General features: G+C 48.5%; 1 long non-coding RNA gene and 1 other non-coding gene across 3 annotated transcripts; both read right to left on the bottom strand.

Moving 5' to 3' along the window:
• Positions 1-446: 446 nt before the first annotated feature.
• Positions 447-5,645, bottom strand: LOC122456366. 2 transcript variants are annotated; one of them, XR_006275261.1, is made up of 3 exons: positions 5,342-5,645; positions 3,040-3,233; positions 447-572 (listed from the first exon to the last, which is right to left on the bottom strand). It is a non-coding gene; the product is annotated as an uncharacterized LOC122456366 (long non-coding RNA). The 2 variants fall into 2 exon arrangements; XR_006275262.1 differs by lacking the exons at positions 3,040-3,233; positions 5,342-5,645 and adding exons at positions 910-940; positions 1,865-1,896.
• TRNAF-GAA lies at positions 4,437-4,509 on the bottom strand. The gene has a single exon. It is a non-coding gene; the product is annotated as a tRNA-Phe (tRNA).
• Positions 5,646-12,382: the final 6,737 nt, after the last annotated feature.

The raw sequence follows: 12,382 nt of genomic DNA, 5'->3' as shown, positions 1-12,382 counted from the left end.
ACTTCACTCCTCTGATGGTTAGAAACCTTCGTCTAATTTCAAGTCTAAACTTCCCGATGGCCAGTTTATATCCATTTGTTCTTGTGTCCACATTGGTACTGAGCTTAAATAATTCTTCTCCCTCCATGGTATTTATTCCTCTGATATATTTATAGATAGCAATCATATCTCCCCTCAACCTTCTTTTAGTTAGGCGAAACAAGCCAAGCTCCTTGAGTCTCCTTTCATAAGACAGGTTTTCCATTCCTCGGATCATCCTAGTAGCCCTTCTCTGTACCTGTTCCAGTTTGAATTCCTGCAAGCGCAGGAAATAACCAACGAGCGAGGCAGCCCTGCCCACAGCTCTACTGGTGCGTGAGAGCTCGGCCTCCCTCTGTCTCCCACATGCTCTAGAGCAGTCCCACGCTGCTCTAGATGAAAAGAGACAGAGCCACCAGGTCGTGTGGCCAGTCACCCCACTTCCCCCACTGTCACCTCCAGGACCCGGTATGATTCTCTTCCCTCCAGCCAGATGGTGCAGGCTCTCGAGACCAAGCCTGTGGGGATCAATGAGCACTTCTCCTGCCCATGGCCTATTGTAGGAGGCAGTAAAAAGAGATAGAGGGTCAGCTGGACAGGTCTTGCCTGGCATCAACACACACACACACAATTCTTTTCTCTTGGTGCCAAACACAACGAAGAAGGAAAAACAAATGTTATCATCACACTCTGCCATGATGGCGAGGCTCTGCTTCTCGCATCTACCACACCCCAGGGCTCTACCCTGAACCCCCTTCCCATGATGTTCTCAGAGCTACAATTAGAAGCACCCCACTGCACCTGCACCCAAAATAGTCACTCTGCACAGGAGACTCTTCTCCCTTCCACTGGTTTTAACCCCACAAAACCCCAGATCCAGCTAGGATGCACCTTATTATTCTTGACTACTGGGGCTCTCATCCTCTGTTATACAGACAAAACTGCACAGGATTGTTTCAGGGGACAAGACAAGATGTCACGTTCATTATAATAACACAATTTGATTTAAAACCAATAACTAATGTCTAATACCTACACACACACCCCCCCCCCATATGTTCTGCAGCTGCTAGATAGTTACCAGTCCTGAATGCAGCTTGAGTTCATGGCTTGGGTTCCTAGTTTGTGGCCAGGAAAACTGGGCACAAGGAAGAACTGGGTCTCTGTTGGGCATGGACCGATGCCCTTCCATGTTGGCAGCAGAATGTTACCCTCCAAAGTCTTCCATCTCACCCATCCTTTTTGTAGGCTTTAGTTTGAATCCTGGGTCTATAGATCTTGCTGTGTCAAGTTGCCTCTCGGTTCAGCGTGATTGATCACCCGTCAATTGCAGACATGACTTTCAGCCTAGGACCTGGCTTTGATGTTTCTTCAATTATACTTTTGTTCTTTTCTTTTCAGGGTGGACTCTTCTTGCTTTGTCAGGGCTGTTGTCTGCATCTTCAGCCATTGATGTTTACACTTTATTTCATCAGGACAGGCTGGGGCTGGAGGTTGATTCCATCATCCATCCGTACCTCATTCCCACATCTAAACTACACTAATCAGATTACAGCAGGGTTTTGCAAAAATGAAGTGAACATTTTAAAATGGAGTTTGGGACAAGTTAAAACGGAGTTTGGGTTACAACATGGACAAGTGTAAGGAATGGCAAACAGTGAACAGAAGTTACAATGTTGAAGCAGTGCAAATTTCAGTGATTTAAGCAGCAATTGGATTGAAAGTGAAACTGAATTAGCCAGTTATTGGGGTACCTGGTTTTCTGAATGAATGTAGTTTCATTCATAATATTTTATTTATGAAGTTATATTAATAAAGTGAACAATTCCATTGATCAGTTCTAGACCTCTCCTTCCTATCCCTCTTCGACTCCATCTGTGAGAGAGGACAGGGAAGTGTTACAGACACAGACACCTTGCCCCAGCTTGTCCAGCGTGTCTCCCTCCACAGAAGTTACCTGGCCTCGTCTTGGACGCCATCTTCATATTGCTTTTCTCCTTCCCCATTGCAGACACCACATCACATCCACAGGGCTCCCAAACCATGTCACCTTTGGCCAAAAACCACACCCTACCCCGAGGGAGCAAAGAGTCTTTGTCAACCCAGCACACACCAGACAAGAAAAGATTCACACCCACACCCAGCCCAGCCAAATTGGGAGCTTGTCCCCCCTTCCCGGTCACAGGGCCATGGGGCTCATAGATGGAGAAGTTTGGTGGGCTGTGGGGGCCCCTGAAGGACTAGCTCAGCATGTGAATGAGTGACCAGGATATATGTGGGGGGCAGACTGTGGGGTTGGGGTGTCCAGGAGGACCCAAGGGAAGGGAATAGGGGGATTCGAGGTAGAGGAGGGAAGGGTTACCAAGGTGCACTGTGGGAATGAGGGATTTAGAGACCTCAGAGGGGACGGGTGGGGGCATGTTTGAGGGTCCCACGGTGGCTGAAAAGGGGAACCCGGCAGGTTGGGGGGTAGCAGAGATTGGAGATGAGGAACCTGGCACACTGGGGATGGACTGGGGGAAGGGGTGATGGGAAAGTGGGGCCCAGCAATGGGGAAAGGGATGGGAGTCAGTTGGGGGAGGAGGTTGGGGGTGGCAGCACATTTGGGGGGGCGAAGGGAAAGGGCACATAGAGAGGACAGGATGGAGGAGGGGACGCTGGGGGCCCAGGGACGAGGAAAAGGGTTGGGTGAAGTAGGGGGGAGTTTGGGGAGTGGGGTCTGAGGGATCCCCTGGATGGATGGCGGGGCTGGGGTAGATGGGGGTGCTGGAGGGGCCCAGCGGGGGCTGGGGGGGATGTTGGGGGCCAATGGCTGAGGAGGGTGTGGGGGGGACTGTGGGAGATGTTGGGGAGGGGGGGCTGAGGGATCACACGGATGGGGGAGGGGTCAGGGGGTGCAGACTCAGACCAGGGCGGGGGCAGGGCCTGGCTGCTTGTGGCGCACGGGTGACACGTGGCTGAGGACGGGAGAGGGACACGCTCCTCCCACATCACCCTCCACCCCCGGCCGGGGCCTCTGACCTTCTCCTAATGGTGTCCTGAGAGCAGCACTGACTTCCTGTGTCTGCAACTTCCAGACATGTCACATGTCCTGTGAGCCCCCTTGTCTCCATTCTTCCCGGGCTAGCCTGCACCAAGTGAACAGAGCTATTTACAACCAATTGTCCCAGTCAGTGGGAGCCATCAAGCTTCCAAACCATCATCTGCGGCCCACACTTTGTATAATTACAACAAGACTTTCAGAGTAATACTTCATATTTCTAGCTTCAGACACAAGAATGATACGTGTACAAGAATGAAACAGATAGGATGACCACACACTGGAGATTATAAGCTTTGTAATGAGACCTTACCAGAGACTTTTTTTCATAAAGCATAATCCAGTTACATCATATTCACACTTATAAGCATATTTCCATAAAACATATAGACTGCAGAAGTGTGGGGGGAGCCCAGGGCAGGGATAGCAGGTCATGTGGGTCGGAGGTGAGGGGCACCGGCAGAGCGGCGAGTGGGGAGCTCAGGGCTGGGACAGCAGGGGCTGCAGGCAGAGGCGGATTTACAATGAAACACACAGTTCCCTGTCTCATTATTAAGGATCCGTGTCTGTCAGGGAGGTTGTGGAAGTTACGGATTCTCTGACTTCCTGTGACCTCCATGACTTCGGCAGCAGCCAGTGTGGTTGACTCCATGGCCGCCCAAGCAGCTGGCCCCAGGGACTACCCGAGCAGCGGCCAATGCGGCTGGCCCTGGGGACCATTTGAGCAGCGGTCCTGGGGGCAGCGGGAGCAGCCGCAGCTCCGTGGCTCCCGGCAGTGGTCCTGGGGGCGGTGGGAGCAGCCGCAGCTCCGTGGCTCCCGGCAGTGGTCCTGGGGGCGGTGGGAGCAGCGGCTCAGCCCCTGGCGCTCCCCCTGCGGAGGCAGCTGGAGTGGCAGCCGGACCCCGGGGCTTCTCCCCTGGTAGCTGGTGCTATGGGCCCCCCGGACTCCCTCCCCCCACAGCTGGTGCTGCAGACCTCCTGGGATCCCCTCCCTGCAGGATTCAGTGAGGGGTATTTATGGTATACGTCATGGACAGGTCACGGGCAATGATTTTTTGTTTCTTGCCCGTGACCTGTCCATGACTTTTACGAAAAATACACATGATTAAATTGTCACCTTACTCATTGTCAATGAAATAAATCAAAACACTGCCACGTGGATTTAGCCCAGGACCCTCAGAGTCAGCAGTTCTTACACCCCCCACTGAGCTCTCTGTCAGGTGTCCCAGTGCTGGAAGCCTCCTGTTTACATCCTAAGATAGCGTTTTTGCACCGGGGGGGGGGGGGCTGATATTTTGGACTGGACACTGTAGCAGGTAAAGGTGCTGCTGTGCTCCAGAAAACAAGCCACCTCTGCACAAAGAGGGATGAAAGGACCTGCCAAAGCCCAGGATTGAACCAGGAACTTTTAGATCTTCAGTCTAACACTCTCCCAACTGAGCTATTTCAGCAGCTGCATAGGGCGCCTTTGGCCTGCTGCTGCTCTGTCCGGGATGTTTTGTCAGCCTTGGCACACAAATAGGACGTTGTTCTGAGTGGCCCATGAAAGCAAGACTCACTTTTGCCTGCCTTGCTCAGCTTGACTTGCTTCCTCACCCCGTTCCTGCCTTAGTTCCTAGGTTGACCTGGTGGCCGAAGCAGACTGGGGGCCAGTCGCCCGTGGAGGAAGTTAAGCTGGACCCTGAGCTAGGCTAGACCCCGGTGGCGAGAGTCTTGCCACCACTTGCCACCCCACCCTGTTGTCCTGGCCTCCCCTACTGGACGTCATTTAGGGAGGGAAGTGGAGCTTCTGCCTCCCTTCCCCGATTTTCATACCGCAGGGGTGCGCGAACAGGAAAACGAATGGCTGCTCCACACTCCCACTGGAGGAACCCGACGCCTTTAGCTGTGGCTGAGTGAGAAGTGTCTGTTGGCTGACAGGCTTGCCCCAAGGAGCAGGAACAGCAGCTGCCGCCTCCCCCTCGGCTCCAGGTTGCATTTCCCGTCTCCTACGGGCCAGGCTCTCTGCCATGGAAAGAGCTGCCACTGCTCGCCATGGGTCTGTGTTCCACACAGCAATGTACAAACCTGCTCCCAACTGAAGTGGGGTCAGACAGTGACAGGGCTGGTGACACAAACACTTCAGATTATGAACCCTAGGGCTCTTTCTTTCTTTAACCCAAGACGTGCCAGTCAACTGCTAACCAGGACGTTATCTTCATCTTAAAATACCTCTCAGGACATTTGACGGGGAAGGGAAACCCCCTCCCACCAATGGCTCCCTGTGAAGGAATTGTACCATACCTGCCCCTGGAGACTGGCTGCTTTTATACTCTTGGAGCTTTTTCTTTTCAGACCCATCCTGATCCCAATCTAGGGGCCAACCTCTGCAGTTCAGAGTTGAGAATTTACTGCCATCACCCTCATATGGCACTTTCTAGATGAATGAGAGAAAGTCAGTGGGGGAAGTGACATGGCTCATGAACACTGATGCTGTGGGCAAGGCCTGGACTCACAACCCCAGCAGTGCATCCCCCCTGCACTCGCCAGTTGCACCCCTATAGGTGCTGCCGAAACAAACCTGGGAAGTGGGCAGTTACCTGAGTCTGTGGTTATCAACTTTAGCCAGTAGCTGAAAGGCTGATGATTCCAACCCATCTGAAGATGGGATAGGTGCTGACTTCTGCTGGCGCCGGTGGGTGCTCGACCCCCCTCTGCCCCTGGCCGCGTGGCCTGACTCCCCCCCCGCCCCACTCCCTGTTGTTGCAGGAGGGGAATGAGATTCCAGGAAACCTGGTTCTCAGGCTCTCTGATGGGACTGCCCTGGGATGGGGGAGGTGCTGTGGCCGGATCCATTAGGTAACCAGACTGAGCCAACTCATACTCTTGGCATGCTGCCCACTGCAAGGATGGGGCCTTTTAACACACACATCCTGGCCCAGGGTGGGATCCGGCTCACGTCTGGTGTCTATGCCCCAAGCACTGGTCGTCACTCAGAAGTCGTTGGTTTCCCTGATGAACGTATGGCAGAGGGGAAGGCGGCAGCCCAGCTGGCTGGAGAAGAGGGATCCATTCTGCCCCCCGAAGAGAGAGGGAAAAGGTCCATCTGACTGTCCTGGTAGCAGCAAAGCGAGGATCCCTCTGGCCTCCCCCAGCCACGTCCATCCAGCCTCTCCACAGGACTGGGGCGCCCAACTCTTGGCAGCCCCAGCTTTCGCTCCTGAGCTCTCCTGGCAGACGTGCAGCAAGCGCACTTAGGGTGACCAGCTCACAAAAGTGAAATATTAGGACACATTGGGTGACCGGGCAGGGTGGGGGGGGAGAGACAGACTCAGGTGCACAGCCCCGACTGGAGCCAGAGCACACTGGTCCGCCGGGCCCTGTGCTACCGGCGTGCCCCTTCCTGTTGGGGGTGAGCCCACGCATTCTTACAACTACAATACCCACCTGCTGAAGTGAAGAAATAGATTGAGAGAGCCAGAAGAGTACCCAGAAGTCACCTACTACAGGACAGGCCCAACCAAGAAAATAACAGAACGCCCCTAGCCATCACCTTCAGCCCCCAACTAAAACCTCTCCAACGCATCATCAAGGATCTACAACCTATCCTGAAGGATGACCCATCACTCTCACAGATCTTGGGAGACAGGCCAGACCTTGCTTACAGACAGCCCCCCAATCTGAAGCAAATACTCACCAGCAACCACACACCACACAACAGAACCACCAACCCAGGAACCTATCCTTGCAACAAAGCCCGCTGCCAACTGTGTCCACATATCTATTCAGGGGACACCATCATAGGGCCTAATCACATGAGCCACACTATCAGAGGCTCGTTCACCTGCGCATCTACCAATGTGATATATGCCATCATGTGCCAGCAATGCCCCTCTGTCATGTACATTGGTCAAACTGGACAATCTCTACGTAAAAGAATAAATGGACACAAATCAGACATCAAGAATTATAACATTCAAAAACCAGTCGGAGAACACTTCAATCTCTCTGGTCATTCGATTACAGACCTGGGAGTGGCTATCCTTCAACAAAAAAACTTCAAAAACAGACTCCAACGAGAGACTGCTGAATTGGAATTAATTTGCAAACTGGATACAATTAACTTAGGCTTGAATAGAGACTGGGAGTGGATGGGTCATTACACAAAGTAAAACTATTTCCCCATATTATTTCTCCCCCCACCCAACCCCCCACTGTTCCTCAGACGTTCTTGTTAACTGCTGGAAATGGCCCACCTTGATTATCACCACAAAGGTATTTCTCCTCCCTCCCGCCCCCCGGTAATAGCTCATCTTAAGTGATCACTCTCCTTACAGTGTGTATGATAAAACCCATTGTTTCATTTTCTCTGTGTGTGTATATAAATCTCCCCACTGTGTTTTCCCTCGAATGCATCCGATGAAGTGAGCTGTAGCTCACGAAAGCTTATGCTCAAATAAATTTGTTAGTCTCTAAGGTGCCACAAATATTCCTTTTCTTTCTATGTGATCGGGGACTCTTTATTGAGAAGAATAGACAGGCCTGTAACCAGAGCTGATCCAGAGAATAGAAGGGTGTGCTGTTTTCCAGGTGCTAAGATACGGGATGTAGACTTGAGGTTGAAAAGGATCCTAAAGGGAGCAGGAAAGAATCCCCTAATTATCCTTCATGTGGGAACAAATGATACGGCTAGATTCTCGCTGGAAAGTTTTAAGGGAGACTGTGCTAGGCTGGGGAAGATGCTTAAGGAAATCGAGGCTCAGGTGATCTTTAGTGGGATTCTTCCTGTTCCTGGAAAAGGGCAACAAAGGTGTGACAAGATTATGACTATCAACAGATGGCTTAAGCAGTGGTGCTATAAGGAGGGCTTTGGGATGTATGGCCACTGGGACGCATTCATGGACAGAGGACAGTTCTCTCGGGATGGACTTCATCTGAGTAGGGAAGGAAATAGACTTCTAGGATGGAGGCTGGCACAACTGATTAAGAGAGCTTTAAACTAGGAATTTGGGGAGATGGTTGGGAGATGTCCAGGTAATCTCCACACTGGATTTTAGCATTGAGAGGGAAGAAGACGAAGTAAGAAAGGATTCAGCCGTGGGTAGGAGAATGTATATAAGTAGGAAGGGCAGTGTGGATACCAGTCTAATAGGTTATACTGTAGAATGACTGTGACTAATAGGGTACAAAATGTGAGCGAGGCCAAAGAGCAAAAATTAAGATGTTTGTACACCAATGTGAGGAGCCTAGGTAACAAAATGCAGGAACTAGAGCTACTGGTGCAGGAAGTGAAACCTGATATTATAGGGATAACAGAAACATGGTGGAATAATAGTCATGACCGGTCTACAGATATTGAAGGTTATGTGCTCTTTAGGAAAGACACAAATAAAGGTAAAGGTGGTGGAGTAGCATTGTATGTCAATGATAGGGTAGAATGTAAAGAAATAAGAAGCAATGCAATGGATAAGACAGAGTCCATCTAGGCAAAAATTACACTGGGGAAGAAAACTAGTAGAGCCTCCCCTAGGATAGTGCTTGGGGTGTGCTATAGACCTCCGGGATCTAATTTGGATATGGATAGAGCCCTTTTTAATGTTTTTAATAAAGTAAATACTGATGGAAACTGCATGATCATGGGAGACTTTAACTTTCCAGATATAGACTGGAGGAACAGTGCTAGTAAAAATAATAGGGCTCAGATTTTCCTAGATGCAATAGCTGATGGATTCCTTCATCAAGTAGTTGCTGAACCAACTAGAGGGGATGCTATTTTAGATTTGGTTTTGGTGAGTAGTGAGGACCTCATAGAAGAAATGGTTGTAGGAGATAATCTTGGTTCAAGTGATCATGAGCTAATTCAGTTCAAACTGAATGGAAGGATTAACAAAAATAAATCTGCAACTAGGGTTTTTGATTTCAAAAGGGCTGACTTTCAAAAATTAAGGAAATTAGTTAGGGAAGTGGATTGGACTGAAGAATTTATGGATCTAAAGATAGAGGAAGCATGGGATTACTTTAAATCAAAGCTCCAGAAGCTATCGGAAGCCTGTATCCCAAGAAAGGAGAAAAAATTCATAGGAAGGAGTTGTAGACCAAGCTGGATGAGCAAGCATCTTAGAGAGGTGATTAAGAAGAAGCAGAAAGCATACAGGGAGTAGAAGATGGGAGGGATCAGCAAGGAAAGCTACCTTATTGAGGTCAGAACATGTAGGGATAAAGTGAGAAAGGCTAAAAGTCAAGAAGAGTTGGGCCTTGCAAAGGGAATTAAAACCAATAGTAAAATGTTCTATATTCATATAAATAAGAAGAAAACTAAGAAAGAAGAAGTGGGGCCGCTTAACACTGAGGATGGAGTGGAGGTTAAAGATAATCTAGGCATGACCCAATATCTAAATAAATACTTTGCCTCAGTCTTTAATAAGGCTAAATGGGATCTTAGGGATAACAGTAGCATGACATTCCCTAAATGGGAATGAGGATATGGAGGTAGATATTACCATATGTAGAAGTGAAACTCAAACAGCTTAATGGAACTAAATCGGGGGGCCCAGATAACCTTCATCCAAGAATATTAAAGGATTTGGCACCTGAAATTGCAAGCCCATTAGCAAGAATTTTTAATGAATCTGTAAACTCAGGAGTTGTACCATATGATTGGAGAATTGCTAATATAGTTCCTATTTTTAAGAAAGGAAAAAAAAAAGTGATCCGGGTAACTACAGGCCTGTTAGTTTGCCATCTGTAGTATGCAAGGTCCAGGAAAAAATTTTGAAGGAGAAAATAGTTAAGGACATTGAAGTCAATGGTAAATGGGACAAAATACAACATGGTTTTACAAAAGGTAGATCATGCCAAACCAACCTGATCTCCTTTTTTGAGAAAGTAACAGATTTTTTAGACAAAGGAAACGCAGTGGATCTAATTTACCTAGATTTCAGTAAGGCGTTTGATACTGTGCCACATGGGGAATTATTAGTTAAATTGGAGAAGATGAGGATCAATATGAACATCGAAAGGTGGATAAGGGATTGGTTAAAGGGGAGACTACAACGGGTCCTACTTAAAGGTGAACTGTCAGGCTGGAGGAAGGTTACTAGTGGAGTTCCTCAGGGATCAGTTTTGGAACCAATCTTATTTAATCTTTTTATTACTGACCTTGGCACAAAAAGTGGGAGTGTGCTAATAAAGTTTGCAGATGATACAAAGCTGGGAGGTATTGCCAATTCAGAGAAGGATCAGGATATCATACAGGAGGATCTGGATGACCTTGTAAACTGGAGTAATAGTAATAGGATGAAATTTAATAGTGAGAAGTGTAAGGTTATGCATTTAGGGATTAATAACAAGAATTTTAGTTATAAGCTGGGGACGCATCAATTAGAATTAACGGAGGAGGAGAAGGACCTTGGAGGATTTGATCATAGGATGATGAAGAGCTGCCAATGTGATATGGCTGTGAAAAAAGGTAATGTGGTTTTGGGATGCACTAGGAGAGGTATTTCCAGTAGGGATAAGGAGGTTTTAGTACCATTATACAAGGCACTAGTGAGACCTCACCTGGAATACTGTGTGCAGTTCTGGTCTCCCATGTTTAAGAAAGATGAATTCAAACTGGAACAGGTACAAAGAAGGGCTATTAAGATGATCTGAGGAATGGAAAACCTGTCTTATGAAAGGAGACTCCAAGAGCTTGGCTTGTTTAGCCTAACCAAAAGAAGGCTGAGAGGAGATATGATTGCTATTTATAAATATATCAGAGGGATAAATACCATGGAGGGAGAAGAATTATTTAAGCTCAATACCAATGTGGACACAAGAACAAATGGATATAAACTGGCCATCAAGAAGTTTCAGCTTGAAATTAGATGAAGGTTTCTAACCATCAGAGGAGCAAAGTTCAGGAATAGCCTTCCAAGGGAAGCAGGGGGGCAAAAGATCTATCTGGCTTTAAGATTAAACTCGATAAGTTTATGGAGGAGATGGTATGATGGGATAATATGATTTTGGTAATTAATTGATCTTTAAATATTCATGGTAAATAGGCCTAATCCCCTGAGATGGGATATTAGATGGGTGGGATCTAAGTTACCCAGGAAAGAATTTTCTGTAGTATCTCGCTGGTGAATCTTGCCCATATGCTCAAGGTTTAGCTGATTGCCATATTTGGGGTCGGGAAGGAATTCTCCTCCAGGGCAGATTGGAAGAGGCCCTGGAGGTTTTTCGCCTTCCTCTGTAGCATGGGGCACGGGTCACTTGCTGGAGGATTCTCTGCTCCTTGAAGTCTTTAAACCACGATTTGAGGACTTCAATAGCTCAGCAATAGGTGAGGTTTTTCGTAGGAGTGGGTGGGTGAGATTCTGTGGCCTGCATTGTACAGGAGGTCAGACTAGATGATCAGAATGGTTCCTTCTGACCTTAGTATCTATGAATCTATGAATCTATGAATGGTTGAAAAAACGAGGCACATTGAGGCCTTGTCTACACTACAAAATTGTTTGTTTGATGTACAAAGTTCCACAGAGCTGCCAGTGCCAGGGAACCCAGAGATCTTGATGATATTTGGATGACAGCTTCAGGAAATAAGGTAGGAAGTGGCCCAGGGAGGAGGAGTGAGTGGTATCTCATACCCATGTAAGGTCAGCATGTTGCGGTAGGATCTCAGCTGGCTGGGTGGCAAATGCACTTAACTTGAGAGGGCCTTGGGCTGGGACCCGGTGGAGTTAGGTGGGCCCTTCCAAAGTGGACCCTGGATCTGGCAATTAGGCCTTGCAACCCTGAACCAAAGGGTGGCCATATTGACTCTGGCCAATAGGTCATTCATCCGTGTACTTCACGGTGCCATATTGACTCAAGCCATTAGACCACACAATCCTGAACCCAAGGACAGCCATGTTGACTCTGGACTTAGTGTGCCTAAATCTTGAGTTCAAGAATAGTCTAACTTTTCCAGTGATATCTCACATGACCCATCTTGTATAAAACACATGTTAGTAATGCCATATGCATACCATAACAATACCTCTCTGAAGAATATGGGGCATAGGGTCACAGCACCTCTGGCAGGGCAGCTGCTAGCAGGGACTAGAGTAAGCTAGAGAGAGCTCCTGGCTGCTTGCTGGGACTTGCAGGCTTGAGACCCTGAGAAGAGGGTGAAGAAAGTGCTGGGTCTGAGGGAAAGCAGCCCCGGGAATTGAAGCAGCACTGGTGGAGGCAGTTAAGGAGAGGAAGCAGAAGCTGTTTCTTCAGGATCCCTGGGCTGGAACCCAGAGTACTGTGGACCTGGTTTCCTGCCACTCACCACTGGGGAAATGGCTGGATTTGGAGATACCCACCCCCTCCCCC

This window comes from Dermochelys coriacea, chromosome 12 (assembly GCF_009764565.3).
Source record: "Dermochelys coriacea isolate rDerCor1 chromosome 12, rDerCor1.pri.v4, whole genome shotgun sequence".
NCBI lineage: Eukaryota > Metazoa > Chordata > Testudines > Dermochelyidae > Dermochelys > Dermochelys coriacea.
This window is presented reverse-complemented; position numbering and strand designations above follow the sequence as displayed.